We start from the raw sequence: 13,842 nt of genomic DNA, 5'->3' as shown, positions 1-13,842 counted from the left end.
CTCGCTCCAGGAGCTCCATGTCTCTCTTGTACTGGGGAGCCCAACACTGGAGCCAGCACTCCAGATGTGGCCTCACCAGTGCTGAGCAGAGGGGAAGGATCACCTTCCTCAACCTGCTGCCAACACTGCCTACTGCAGCCCAGGATACTGTTGGCCTTTTTTGCCACAAGGGCACATTGCTGGCTCATGGTCAGCATGTCTACCAGGACTTCCAGGTCCTCCTCTGCAGAGCTGCTTCCCAGCAGGTCAGCCCCCAGCTTGTACTGCTGCATGGGGTTAGCCACAAGAAATGTTATATGGATGAAACAGCTCACCAGTTAACAAGTGCTCACAGACAAGTTCTCTTCAGCCGCTGTGGTTGCTTTGACATGCCTATTCCATCTCCACACCAACTGCCCCTCTGTACTTCTTCTCCCTTCCAAAACTGAAACCGTGTCTAATAAGGGATTCACAAAAGTGTCATGCTGATTAAATGACTCACCCACTGACAAATACTCACACACAAGCTCTCATGAGCCCCTACTGTTGCCTTGGCATGCCTGCTCCTGCCCCAGAACAGCTGCTCCTCTGCACTTCCTCCTTCCATACCTGGCACCGTGCCTACTAGCAGGCTTGCAAAAGACATGCTAACTGGATGAGATGGCTCACCCACCAACAAGTGTTTGCAGACAAGTTCTCCTGGGCCCCTACTGTTGCCTTGGCATGCCTATTCTGGCCCCACAACAACTGCCCCTCTGTGCTTTCTCCCCTTTCCTAAAATGACATGTTGCCTGGGGAAGCTAGGCACAAGAAACGCTATACGGGTGAAACAGCTCACAGATCAACAAGTGTTCACAGATAAGTTCTCTTTGGCCCCTAAGGTTGCCTTGGCATAACTATTCCATGCTACAGCACCTGCCTCTCTGTGCTTCTTCCCGCTTCCCAAGCTGACGCCATGCCTACTGGCAAGTTTGCACAGGAAACCCAGTCTGGGTGAAATGGCTCACCCATCAAGTGCTCGCAGACAAGTTCTCCTGGGACTCTGCTGTTGCCTTGGCATGTCTATTCTGGTCCCACAACAACTGCCCCTCTGTGCTTCCTCCTTCTTCCATAACGGACACCATGCCCCTACTAGCAGGTTTGCACAGGAAATGCTATACAGGCGAAACAGCTCACCCACTGACAGGTGCTTGCAGAGAAGTTGCTTGTCCCCTACGGTTGCCTTGGCATGCCCGTTCCACCACCACAACTGCCCCTCTGCATTTCCTCCTGTTTCCCAAACTGTCATCATGCTTACTAACAGGTTCACACAAAGATTGCCACTCCGATTAAATGACTCAACCACCAAGATGGGCTTGCAGAGTTCTCCTGGCCCCTATTCTAGCCTTGGCATGTGTATCCCAGCCCCACAACAACTGCGCCTCTCCGTGCTTCCTCTTGTTTCCCAAACTGACACCATGCCTGGGGATGTTAGCCACAAGAAATGCCATATGAGTGAAACTACTCACCAATCAACAAGTGCTCTCAGACAAATTCTTTTGGGCTGCTACTGTAGCCCAAAAGGTCCCCGAAGGTCCCTGAAGCAGATTGAAATGTAGCATTGCATGGTCCTCCTCCCTTGCTGGCATGCTTACTCCTGACATAGGTGCCCAGGTCTCTTTGTAGCACGCTGGAAGAGTTGAGGGCCTCAGCCTGGGATTCACACAAGGTCAGYGTGCTGTCACCCAAAGAAGGGTGTTTTATGTGAGTTCAAAAGGATCCTCAGTGAATATGACTCTGAGCCAAAGCGTGAAGTTTGTTTAACACACACAAACTAAAAAACAACCACATGCAGTAATACCGTTTCAGCTCTCTAATACATAACTGCAAGGCATTTACTTTCCTCCTATTTTTGGGGCCCCATTACCTTGCATTGACCCTGATTCCAGCGGGGCGTTGCCCACTTTCCTCAGTCCGGTCAGGAGTTTTGCGCTTGCAGTGAGTCTGGTGAAGACCTCAAAACGTCGGAGCACGAAGAGGCCTTTTTTAGCTGCTGCCAGTGCTGGGGATTCAGGGAGGTTTTCCTCAGCACAATGATACCTGCTGCACCCACCTCAGGGTAATGGTGGAGGATGGCCATTTTAGGTTAGCCAATTGGGGGGGAGGGGGGCCTGAGGAAGGGGTCCACAAGTTGGTCTCCTCACATGTGCTCAGTGCTTGCCACAGGTGGTGAGCAGGAAATGCTAAGTTAGGAGGAGGCAAGATCTGGGTACCCACTCTTGGAGGCACACATCCAGCTCAGGACAATATTATTTTGTCCAAAGCATCAGAAACATTGCCAGTCCCTTTCTCATCTGCTGGGTTCAAATCCTCATGTGCTTGTTGCAGAGCAGGGACTTGAACCTGTCTCCTGCCTGCCTGAAGAATAGCCTGGCCATGGGGCAGTTGAATGAAGAGTAGCAAAGAGGGATACAGTAAATCTCTATTGAAGAGCAGAACCTGGCACCCCCAGGTCTCCCCTGCATGTGCAGGGCGCAGAGTCCTCCTTGTTCCTGTTCTGTGTCTCCACTGAAGACATCTAGACTATGCAAAGTGTCTCAGTGTCCCCATGAGGGTCTGAGGCAGCCCAGAGGTCTTGTGCTTGGTGTCTTCTACTAGGATTAATTTCAGCAGCTCTCTCTGCTCAAAACTGAGCACAGAAGGGTTTTGAAATCCAGAATCTCGGAGCCTCCTCTATTCCTTTCACAGAATGGTTGAATCACAGAATGACTGAGGTTGGAAGGGACCTTTGGAGATCATCTAGTCCAACCTGGACACATGAGTTGAATGCCACTCATCAGGATCATCTTTGCTACCAAGCTGACATGTTAGAGTGCACTGACGTGTTTTCTTAAAATACAGGCCAGGCTGATCATGGAGTTGAATGTGTTGACAGCAGTTCCATTTGAGATATTGATTATAGGATGCATTCCAGGCTTCCAACAGCTAGTGATTACTACCTTGTACATTCCACGCAGTATAGTAGAGTGGATTTGGCCTCTGTTATATTCTTTTCTTTTCCCCTCTCTGTGCAAATTTTTAGTTTACTGAAAAATACCTATTGCTATAGAAACTGGCCATAGATTCTTAATCCATCAATACAAAGAAGAACAGGTGAGAAGGAATTTATTTCTAAAAAGAAAATTAGATAGTCTGCTCCTTGGAGGGGCCAGGACACAAACTTGAGTTAAGTGATTCTGTACCCCAATCCCTACAGCTGAAAAGTGTCACCACTCAAAGCTGTAGTTGCTTTAGCAGCCAATATCCAAATTACCTTTGCAGTACTGGATTTGGAGCTGGAAAAACATGTGTGGGAGGAAGGTGGCTAGAAAAAATGATTGAGGCTTATTAGATCCAAGGGAATTTTAAAAACTGTATCTAGAAGCTTTAAGCACTCTGTTCTGCTTCTCTAATGGTTAATAAACTGGACATGGAGACAGGAGATCCTACCTCTGCTAGAGCTTCACCTGTGACAAATACCTTGTGTATATGATATGTTGATGCAGTGCAAGGGGATAGGAAGAGGAGCTGAGAACAAATCCTAGAGAAGATAGCTTGTTTGTAATTGCAATTGTTTTTGGCCGACATGCTGCTGGTGTAGATGTTGAAAAAGGACAGAAGAGTATTTTTAACCATATTCTTGTGGACTGAGCTTATTTAACCCAAGTTGGCTTAGCCCAAGGTCTCCATGTAGTGAAGATGCAATCTTTCTCTTGGAGGACCTGGCAGCCCTTCCTTTCTTCATGACCTTCTCTTTGAATTTGGCTTGGATTGGTTGGACTGGTCTAAAAATGCTTCTTAGGATAGCCTTCCTCTTGAGATTTGATCTCAATAGGAGCTAGCTGATGTTTCTGAGTATGACAAAATCTCTCCGGAGAACTGAGGTGCTGTAGAGTCCTTCTTGCCAATATGCTACTATGTCATCCATGAATCTCATATCCCCACACACTTTCTAATTCCCTCCCAAATTCTATGCCCCCACCCAGAGATGTTTGTTTTCTTCTCCAGTCATTTCTTTTACCAAATAACCTGATGATATTTTTAATATCCCAGCAGTGCTGTAGGATTGCATCAAGACTTTCCTTTTATGGAAAGCAAACAGGGCTTTATGCAAAGTTGAAGGGATTTGGATCTGTTTACTTAAATCCAGACTGAAAAGTTGTTCTGCTCTTTCCATCTGTAGGTTGTGTTGTTTTGTGAAACAGCGAAAATGATTGTAAGATGATTGCTGCCATCTTTTATGAGTATGGCAAGGAGTGGACTTCTGGACACTTGTTTATTAAAGTAAGTAGGCAGCATATATGTAAGTATGTGAAGGAAAACAAGTTGTGTGTGTGGTTGGAGGAGCTCACTGCTCCTCCTGAGAGGCTTCCTCCCCAACTGGGAGCACCTGCATGCAGCTGGAGCGGGTCTTGTGGTTTTAAGTGAGTTTCTTTCTTTTTCAGGTTAATAGCATCCTGGTACAGAGAGACTTTACATGGAATAAAGCACACGCTGAGGTCACAGGTGTCAACTCTCATCAAAGTTCCGTATCTTAAACCTTCTCAGGACAGTTAATGAACTCAATCTTGAATAGACACATCCTAGCAGAGGAAGAAGAAATTTCAGATTTGCCTTATTATCACTACGGGACCAGAGAATCACTGGGTCATCTCCCCACTGCCCTGCAGCTTCCCAGATTTGATGGGCACTTTTCAGGCAGAATTTCTTCTCCCCAGGAAATGCTTGGCACTACCAGTTTCAAGGCCAGTCCTTGCAGCTCAGGGAGATCCCACAAAGCCTCTGASTCTGTGTAAACCTCATATACATCAAGTTTTTACAACAGATAGAGGTACTCATTATACCCATGCGTAACAATGGGAATAAAGAACATAATTTATTATCAGCCCTGTGTAGAGGCAGGCTGTGATAAACACCTTGGGCCTGGGCATAGTCTTGCTGTGTAACCTCTCCCATCCACAACTATGATTTGCTGAATGAGTTGCCTCCTGAGACACTGTGATTTCTGTAGCTGTTCGTATTACTTTGATCTTTGAATACTCCTAATTTTAAGAATACTCCTTGTCATTTTTCTACTGCCTATAATATCTAGCCTGTATTTTTTATTAATTTATTCAAATTCTTTTTATACATTCAGTTGTCACTGATGAATAAAACTAAATAATGCTAAAGATATAGTTTTCTGCTTTAGTTCCCCCTAAAGCTGAAAGAATCTCTTTCCTGTTTTGTTGCTTAAAACTTCAGTTTATAAACTGTTCATAAAGCATATTGTGTCTGTTCCAGTGAGAGAGTCCTAAATATTTCTGTCAACGTTTATTCCACCAGCAACTGGGCTATAAGATTACTGGTTTTACTAATACCATTCAAATATGAATAAGATAAATCCTCTAAAGGACATTCTATGTGTCCTTTGAAATGATGTCTAACCCTGCTTTTAAAGCCTTTTTAAAGGATCTTTTAATCCTTTTTAAAGGATTTTCTGCCTACCAACCTTAGTGTATGGGTCAGCGTTTTGAACAGTGAGGAATTCAGAACAGGAGGGAATGGGGCATATTGTGTGAGACAGAGTTGGATGTTGAGGACTGAGACATGAGACACCATATCTTCTTTTGGTTTTTCAGAGGGACTATATGCCTGCCTACCTACCTTATCATGTGGGTCAGGGCTAGTGTTAGGTTTCGATTTAGGGTTATTAAAAGCAGGAAGCTCAACATGGCAAGAAGTTTTGCACTATTCAGAGCTGGTCTGCCATAAGGATATTTCAATTCCTTTTTCCTTATTTCATGTCCTTGGTGTGTTACTTTATCTGCATCATTTTGGGTTAGGTCAAGAGTTGAGGACAAGTGTTCATAGAGGTAGGGTCTGAACTGTGCCCAGAGGAAACTTGCTATCTGGCATCAAGAGTGTCCAGCTGTGCCTTCTGTTTTCAGGGACTGTCAAGGGTAAGTACCCTGAAACTAATGCTGGGCTGAGGGCAAGGTTTGCATTAAAATTCTGAAATACAGGGAGTCCAGGGCCTGAAGATTCCTGTGTTTTTCATTGTCTCCTGGGTAATCTGTAGGCATTATACAGACCTTCTGTTTTGCCTCTGTCCCACACTTTTCCAGCACTTAAGCCAGAGGGTTTTTTTAGCTCTGGCCTGCTTTACATTTCACAGAACCCAGCAATACCTTAAATAAAGAATTATGCTTTTTATTTTCCTTACACAAGCCCTAAGCTCTCCTCTGTAGATGGGGTAAAGCCTAGCTGTCCCTGTGTCTCAGGTCTGAGTTGAGGCCCTTTTCAAGGAGGGGGAAACCTTGGAACAACCCATCTCTAGGCCTGGGGTGTCCTTGCCTCAGAAGAGGCTCAGATAAAGCCCTTCCTTGGCCTTAGAGGGATAGTTGCTCCACTGAATCCCCCTTACCCTTGATCAGTAAGGCCTGATAACTTTCAGATGCCATTAGCTCAATTCCTGCCTCACCCTTTGTGTATAATTAACTTAGAAAACTTTACCCTGCTTGCCTGGCTGAGTTGCCTGGCAGGTAGCTGTCTGTGATAAAATAGTAGCATTATTGAAGCTGTATTTCTGGGTATAGATTTTCCTTTGACTGGTGTAACTGAACACAGGAAATAGCTCTGCACTCCTTTTTTTACAGACCCATAAAAGCGACCTGGTTCCAGAAGGCAATTTGTAAGACCAGTGAACCATGTGTTAGTAGTGGCAGTAACCCAGCTTGATTGCCTTCGAGACTGGTGCTGTGACTGATCCTAAAAAGAGGATAAGTGCATCACTGAGTCAGCAGGGAGCAATTCACTGTTTTTGAGGGGAGAGAGGGGGGTTGTTTATTTGTTTTTGTTTGTCACTGTTTTTTGTTATTTTTGTCATTTTTGTCATTGGAGTATTCTCATTTATCTAGTCACAGTTCCAAAGTCCATGGAACAGATGCATCTCAGACATAAAAGGATGTAATAATAAATAGGATCAGTAATTATGGTTTGCCTCTGTCCTTCCTCCTCTTCCTAGCACACTACACTTCGCTCTTTAAAAGATGCCTCAACRGCATGTGATACAACCAAAAGAGATGTTTCTCTGCCTAATGCATTTAGGGACTGCAGGATCCATCAACTGACATTCAGACTCCTGCTGTGCCAGTTCTTTAAGGTCTGACTTCTGTAAGTTGTGTCAGAGACTAGTATGAGCTTTTGTCATAACAAAGCACACTGACACTGCTCATCCCTGTGCTGTGGCTAGAAACCCCAGGGTGAGGCAGTACAGCCCAAGCAATCTGATCTGAGGCTTCCTTCCTCACTTTTAATGCTGAATTTAAGAACCCTGGTCCTGGTACCAAGGGCTGTTTTTCACCTTACCTCTAGAGCAAAGGCAATGCTGAGGGCAAAGGAGGTAATTTGGATATTTGACTTTTGCATCTGAACTAGCTAAGAATGAAGTGTAGTGCAGGTGACCTTAGCTGCTTTTCATTACTGTCAAACATAGCTATGTTAACAATAATGGYTTTCTGAGAGCAGGAAAACACCTGCGCATCATTCCCATCTAGGTTTCAGGTTGATTCTTGCATATGGGTTGCACAGCTGTAAAATGCTTATTAGATTGTTTCCAAGACCCCAGTAGATGGGGCAGTTAGACCTGGTTTGTCTGCATTTCAGCTGCTGTTGGCTGCATAGCCAGAGCAGCTGGGCAGAGTGGGCACTGAGAGAGGGAAAGAAGATCGAAAGTTGCTTTGTAAGCGCACCTGAGTCTTTCAGAAGGACTCCCTTTGGTGAAAGAGATCTTCTGCCCCTCCTAAATATGCAAGTTGGTATTCAGTGCTATAGAAGTTACTTTAATGCCTCTGTATAACCTCTAACTAAAGGGACTAATTGAGAAGCAAGCGTTGTCAGTGCCAGCCTTCCTCTCTCTTCCCATTCAGGCAGAGTCCGGTCCAGACGGTGCTTGCCCTGCCAGCTCCCTGGGCGATGGGCAAAAGCATCCCAGCAATCAGTGTTATTGACTTCTCTGCAGTATTTGATACTTGTGACAGCCAAATAACTCTGCCAGGCCTGCAAGAGGCTGAAAGGGAATGCCCTGAAATAGTCCATGTCCTTCAACTTGTGCTGAGCTGAGAGAGTGTTTTTGGGCAGCCTGTTCTCCTGTAGGCAGTTATGTACTCCAGCCTTGCAGGGAAGCCATTTGGCTGCAAAAACCTGCACCTCCTCAGCACTGTGAGTTTATAAACTCTAAATAGCATCCCTCCTTGCTTTTCTACTTCCCCTTAGCAGGATGGTGCCCTCTCACTGAGCTTGTAACACTTTTTGCAATTTCACTTAACTACTGTTTTTGTATATGTGTCTGGGTGTTAAACTTGGTGCCTCCGTGCTCAGTGGCAAAGATTGATTTTTTTTTATTAAATCTCCCTACAGAAGCAATTATGGGRTATTGTTGGCTTCCAGTGCAGAAAAATATGGTGTTCCTTGAAAACTTTCTAGCTCTTCTATCCCACTGGGCTTATTGCTTTCAGCATTTCTAGAGTTGCTTGTCTTCTCCCTTGTACCCACAAAGCTCAGAGCTGAGTGAACTCAGGTTATACAATTCAATGGACATATTTGCTTTGCTTAAATGGGTAAAATTAAGGAACACATGGACAGAGAAATAGCGTGAGTACCATTTTCTTTCTTTCACTAGGTATTTTGCTGTTAGAGACTCTAACTTGATAAGCAAAATTAAAAAAAAAAACCTTTTTTCTGTTCACAACATCTTTTTCAGAGGTTCCTTTAAATAACATTTCTGCATCTGGTAGGGTGAGGTTTTATGAGCTTCAGGTGTTAGAGGCTGCAGTGTTTCCTCAGCTTCTCTCACAAGAACTGGTGCAAGGTAGGAGCACAGTTGTTACTGGCTTTTTTCTTTGTTTTGTGATGGTTTCAGAAATAACCTTTGTGTCTCCCCATAGTCTCAGAGGTGGGGCAAGCTGCTCCTGAACTTGTTGGTGGCTCTCAGGGAGGCAAATCCATTTTGTTTGAATGCTGCAGATAGGCAGCTGTTCTCCATCAGCTCTTCTGGGGGCTTGAAAACTCCAGCAACTAGTTTTGTGTATTTCAAGGGTTCAGTTGTTTGAAAAGTTGTGAGAATGGTTTTAAATCTTGTTTTTGTTTGCCTAAACATGGCTTAGGTTCTTTTTGTGCTGCTCCTGTGTCTTGTTTTATTTTCCTTATGTGAAGGCTGCATATTTGTGTTTTTGTTTTAAAATGAGAACTGAGGTTTCTTGAACCATACCTTGAATGTAAATGTGGGAATTTAATTAAATTTCTAATATGAGACTTGTGATAAGATGCTGCAAGTTATCAGCACTGCCTAGTGGCTGCCTGGAATGAACGGTCTGTGGATCTGTCCTCTTGCAGTTGCAGGTTTGGCCTGCGCTGGCTGAAATGCAGGCAGCTCTGTTCCCCCTGGGAACCAGAAGACAGAAGTTGCTCTGCTCAGGTAAGTAAGTGTCAAGTCTTTGTATCTATTTAATTTTATTTTAAATTTGAGGAGTCTTTTCTTTTATTGTTAGAGGAATAATGGCTTGACCTTCCTTCTAGAGTTCATTTTGTAGGTATCTGTGGTAGAGCAGTATGTCTCTTAAATGGATACTGTTTAGGAAATGCTTAATGTACATATGTAATCCAATGTATTGTCTGATGTGAGAAAGCTTCTACAAGACTTTCTTGTGTCTTGAGACTGTGATTTTGTGATTAAAACTCTTGGGGCTGTTCTGCCAATAAGAAAATTGCAGCCCAAAGTCTAGAGCAGGACAAAGAATGCCTTGTCCCAGGCTTTTCTCAGAAGGACCCCATTGCCATGGCACGTGTTGTAAGCCAGAGAGGAGCAACACAGAGATCAAGAACAGAGCATGCTGTGCTGTTGTTTCTTCCCTTCTTCCTTTTCTCTCCTCCTTCCCAAAATGACTGAGACTTTTCCTTTAAGTTTGCACCTGAGCTCCCACTTGCTTTGCCTCCTGTGACCCTTCCCTGCACTTCTGGGAATACTGTCTGACTTATGGTGGTCCCACCAGGTTGGGAGCTCAGGATGGGGGCTGCGCTGGTCTCTGACCTCTCTCCCTGGAGGCATCCTCAGGACACAAGCTGAGATCCAATTCCCTTCCCTGCTACCAGGTGTCGCATCTGAGCTTAGGGATGGCTCCAGTAGTTGGAAGGAGGACTCTATGTTGTGGCCATCGTTTGCCAAGGCTCATGCCTCCCGAGGAGCAGAGGGAGACTGCTGCTGATAAGCAGTTGCCTAGAGCTGGCACAATAAAAACACAAGTGGGGATGTGCATTGTACTTATTTAGTGAAATGTCTACTGCGTCCCTCTTTATCTCCTTTTGGAGGCTGTCGGGAAAGGCTGGCAGTCTGCAGGAAGGTGCTTCATGCCCTTTGGAGCGGCCAGGCAATGGCCGAGGTGCGGTGGCCGGGACAGGGTAATGCAGAGCATCCGTGTGGGGAGTGGGCTCTGTCCTCTGACTCCATCTGTTTGGTACTTTCATTTCCCTTTTGTATCTCTTCTGGCTGACCAGCCCTGTACAGGCCTTGCTCCCGCTCTGAGGGAGAAGGGAAGCTCTTGCTCCTGCCAGTCAGTCCCAAGCATATCCAAAACACATGCAAATGGGAGGTGCTTGGCACCTAAAGGATTTTGGTGGGCTCTTTCAAACTGGTAAGAGCAGTGAGAGCCCTTGGTTTATGCCAGCCAAAAGTTTTGAGCCAGAAATTCCTTCTGCTCATCCTGTGCTGCTGGTGGTGCTAGTGAAGATCTCCCCAAAACAGAGCTGCCATCTCTGGTTCTTTGTACCTAAAGGTATTTCCTCACCAAGACCAGGGCTAGTTTAATAGTCGCAACGACTGCCTGAGCAACATGTTGCTGCTACCATAGGGACCTCTGCAGCAAACGTGTGCTAGGCACATCTTACTGGATTAGATGAGATTTAAGAGATTGTCTAGGAGTGAATCTTGCTGACATGGAGCCATCCATATGCCATCTCTCACATGCTGGTGGGTGCATTTCTGACTGGGTAGGTTTAGGATAACTGGTTACTGTGGGAGTGAAAAGAGCTCTCCCACTTGGCAATAGTGGATCTGAGCTTCAGACCAGTGCCTTGTTTGACAGGGGAAGAGAAGTGCCTGTGAGTTGTCACAGACACACACTGAAGTCCCCTCCTTACTCTTGGCCAGGTAGAGCGCTAGCCTTGCAAATAGATTTAAATAGGTGTTGTTTTAGCAGCTCTGTCCTGCATCATCTTTGCTATTAACACAAGGCCTGGATGTCCTGCGAAGTAGGCACTGCAATCTGAGGATGCTTTGTGACTGCCAACGTGTTAGTGCTGGCTCTGCTCCAACTCCAGTTAACCCAAGGAGGATAATTTGAAATGCATTTAGTAAATGAACCATGACTAAGAGGAGTTGAATCAGTGCTGAATCAGGCTGGATGTGTTCTTGGAAGGAAGGTGTGTGATTCAGCGGCAACGGGAAGTGGTGCGGGAGGCTTCGCTCTGCCTTGGCTGGGAAGGAAAATCAAGTGTTGTTAATACCTTCACCTTTAGCACAGCCTCTCTCCACAGCATGCCCAGATAACTTTGGGGTAAGACGGCAAAAGGGTGATTAGGTTTTACCTGTGAGGTCCTGTTGCATTTCTTGTTTGAATTGCAGAGATGTGAATTTCGCCTAATTTCCAGGCCAAATTCCAACCTGAAAAACTTGATTGTGGCTGCTTGTAATCCCCCTACGTTCTGGATGGATGTGTAATTATTCTTCCTGGGCTTTGAATTGGAGTAATGCTGTGAGCATTGTACATCTGTTTTATCCACTCATGAAGTGATCGTTTTGGCTATTTGGTGGATAACCAGTTCAAATAGAGTATTTGGCTTAGTTTAAAGGGTAAAGTGTTACAGCTGCATAGCCAGATAATGACTTATCCTGTTTCCTGACAATTAGATAAATTCTCCAGAGCCAGCAGAAGCACTATAAAGCTACTTATGCTCCATGTTATTGGTGTTGATGAAAAACAAGTGGGTGAAAGGAAATGTGTCTGGTACTTGGCTTGCCCTAGTGACTGTTTACAACAGATCTCTATTGCTGCCACGCAAGGGGATCGGCTTTGTCCCCAGGTCAATGTTCAGGGCAGTGCAGAAGCAGAGCTTTCCCCATCGCCTGCTCTTTGTTGCTGTGGTGCACTGCTGTCTCCACGCAGGGAGGATGACAGACTCCTTGTGGTCTGACCATCCCTGTATGGCAGACCGGTTTGGGATGCATTTCCAGGGTTAACTAGGCTCAGCAATTTATCCACTATTGCTCAAGAAAATGGTTTGGGGCTCAGGTCTTGTCATGCCTCTGTGTCAAACTGCCCTTCCTCCCTTAGCCTCTCTAACATGTCTGCAGTGTAGGCACCAGTTTCTGATATCCCAAGTGCTGGGCTTGTATGGCCATTCCCTGCTCAGGCATGGCGCAGGCCCCACTGTGCCTGCGGCCAGCGCACCTTGGTGTCTCCCTGCCTGGGGCAGTGGGGACCCAGCTCTGTGACAGTGGCAGTGTAGGAGGGACGCCCGATGCTCCTCCAAGGCCCCGGCAGGCTCAGCCCCCTCTACCGCTATAAACCTTAGTTGTCCACTTAACTCTGTATTTACACAGAGGTTCCATTTTTATGTCAGAACAGGTTTTGCAGAGATGGGTTGGAGTGCAGTAATATTATATGTAAAATGAGCCTTGCCTCACTGAATTAGAATGGGAAATAGAGCTTGAAAAGGCACATCAAATGTAGCCTGGATTGTTTAATTTGCCAATTCCTTTCTTAAATTCTGGTGAGCAGTGGTAGAAGGGAGTAGCATGTGTTGATAACACTGCAATGTACTGCAGAGCTATATCAGTGGAGGAAATGGATACTAAAATACTAGTAACTTGCACCTTTTGGGTCAGATGCTTGGCATCTCTGGGAAGGACTAAGTGCTTGTTCCATGTTTTGCATGATGCTCAGTGTCTTAATGCCATGTGTGCTGTTTTGACAGCAAGCAGAAACACATGCACCATTGCAGCACAGGTTACAAAACGTGGTTGTGTTCAGCCACAGCCACTGATTCTGCACCTCCTTTTTCCTCTGGGCCCTGCCGCCAAGTCTGAGGTCCTGCCTGTGCCAGCATCTCAGGGCCAGGATGTTATACAGCGTACGTGGAGAGCATGTGTTTGCTTGTAAAAACCATCTCCTCTTCTTGTGGTAAGATGGTTTCCACAGATGTGCAAGGGTTTTCTCGCCAAAGAGGAGCTCCTGAATGGAGCCAGAGCTAATGTCAACCCTGTTACCAGGGCTCGTGCGCACAGTTTGGAAAGGCACCTGTGTTCACTGGGTTGCAATGTGGTTTCTCAGAGTTATCAGCTTGGCCCTGCACAGGGGACTGCACCCAAGGCAGGTGCYGTGACTGCCAGCTTGCTGACACTGACATGGTGTACTGGAGGCTGTGCTAACTGTAAATATGTAGGGAAACGATGTGTGGGAGAGGGGAAATGCCTGCTTGCTGTCTGAGCCTGAGGCTTCTCGTCTCTGTGCCTCAGTTTCCTACTCTATAAAAATACTTTGCTGTTGAAGGAGCAGTTTTGCTAGAGGAGGGACTGTGGGGTCTGAGCTAGTGTTTCTCTGTGGAAGTCAGCACTACTGGGTGAGATGTTGTCATTTATTAATACGGTGTATCAACGACCAACCTGGACACATTGTGCCTTCTTCCTCCCTGACAGGCTGTCAGACAGGCCTTCCGATTAACATCATTCAATGGCAAGGTCAGTGCTTTGGGGCCTGTTTGGACCGAGCTCAAGGTGGCCTTTCAGTGTTATTCATTTACTCTACGCTG

The 13,842-nt window shown here is 45.8% G+C and overlaps 1 long non-coding RNA gene across 1 annotated transcript; it reads left to right on the top strand.

The window, feature by feature from the left end:
- The first annotated feature begins 1,061 nt into the window (after positions 1-1,061).
- On the top strand, positions 1,062-5,084 carry LOC112973071. Its single transcript, XR_003255877.1, has 3 exons — positions 1,062-1,687; positions 4,181-4,281; positions 4,443-5,084. It is a non-coding gene; the product is annotated as an uncharacterized LOC112973071 (long non-coding RNA).
- Positions 5,085-13,842: the final 8,758 nt, after the last annotated feature.

The sequence above is a fragment of the Apteryx rowi genome, unplaced genomic scaffold (assembly GCF_003343035.1).
Source record: "Apteryx rowi isolate R43461 unplaced genomic scaffold, aptRow1 scaffold_1153, whole genome shotgun sequence".
Classification (NCBI taxonomy): Eukaryota; Metazoa; Chordata; class Aves; order Apterygiformes; family Apterygidae; genus Apteryx; species Apteryx rowi.
Note: the sequence above shows the minus strand (reverse complement) of the source record. Positions and strands in the feature narration are given on the sequence as shown.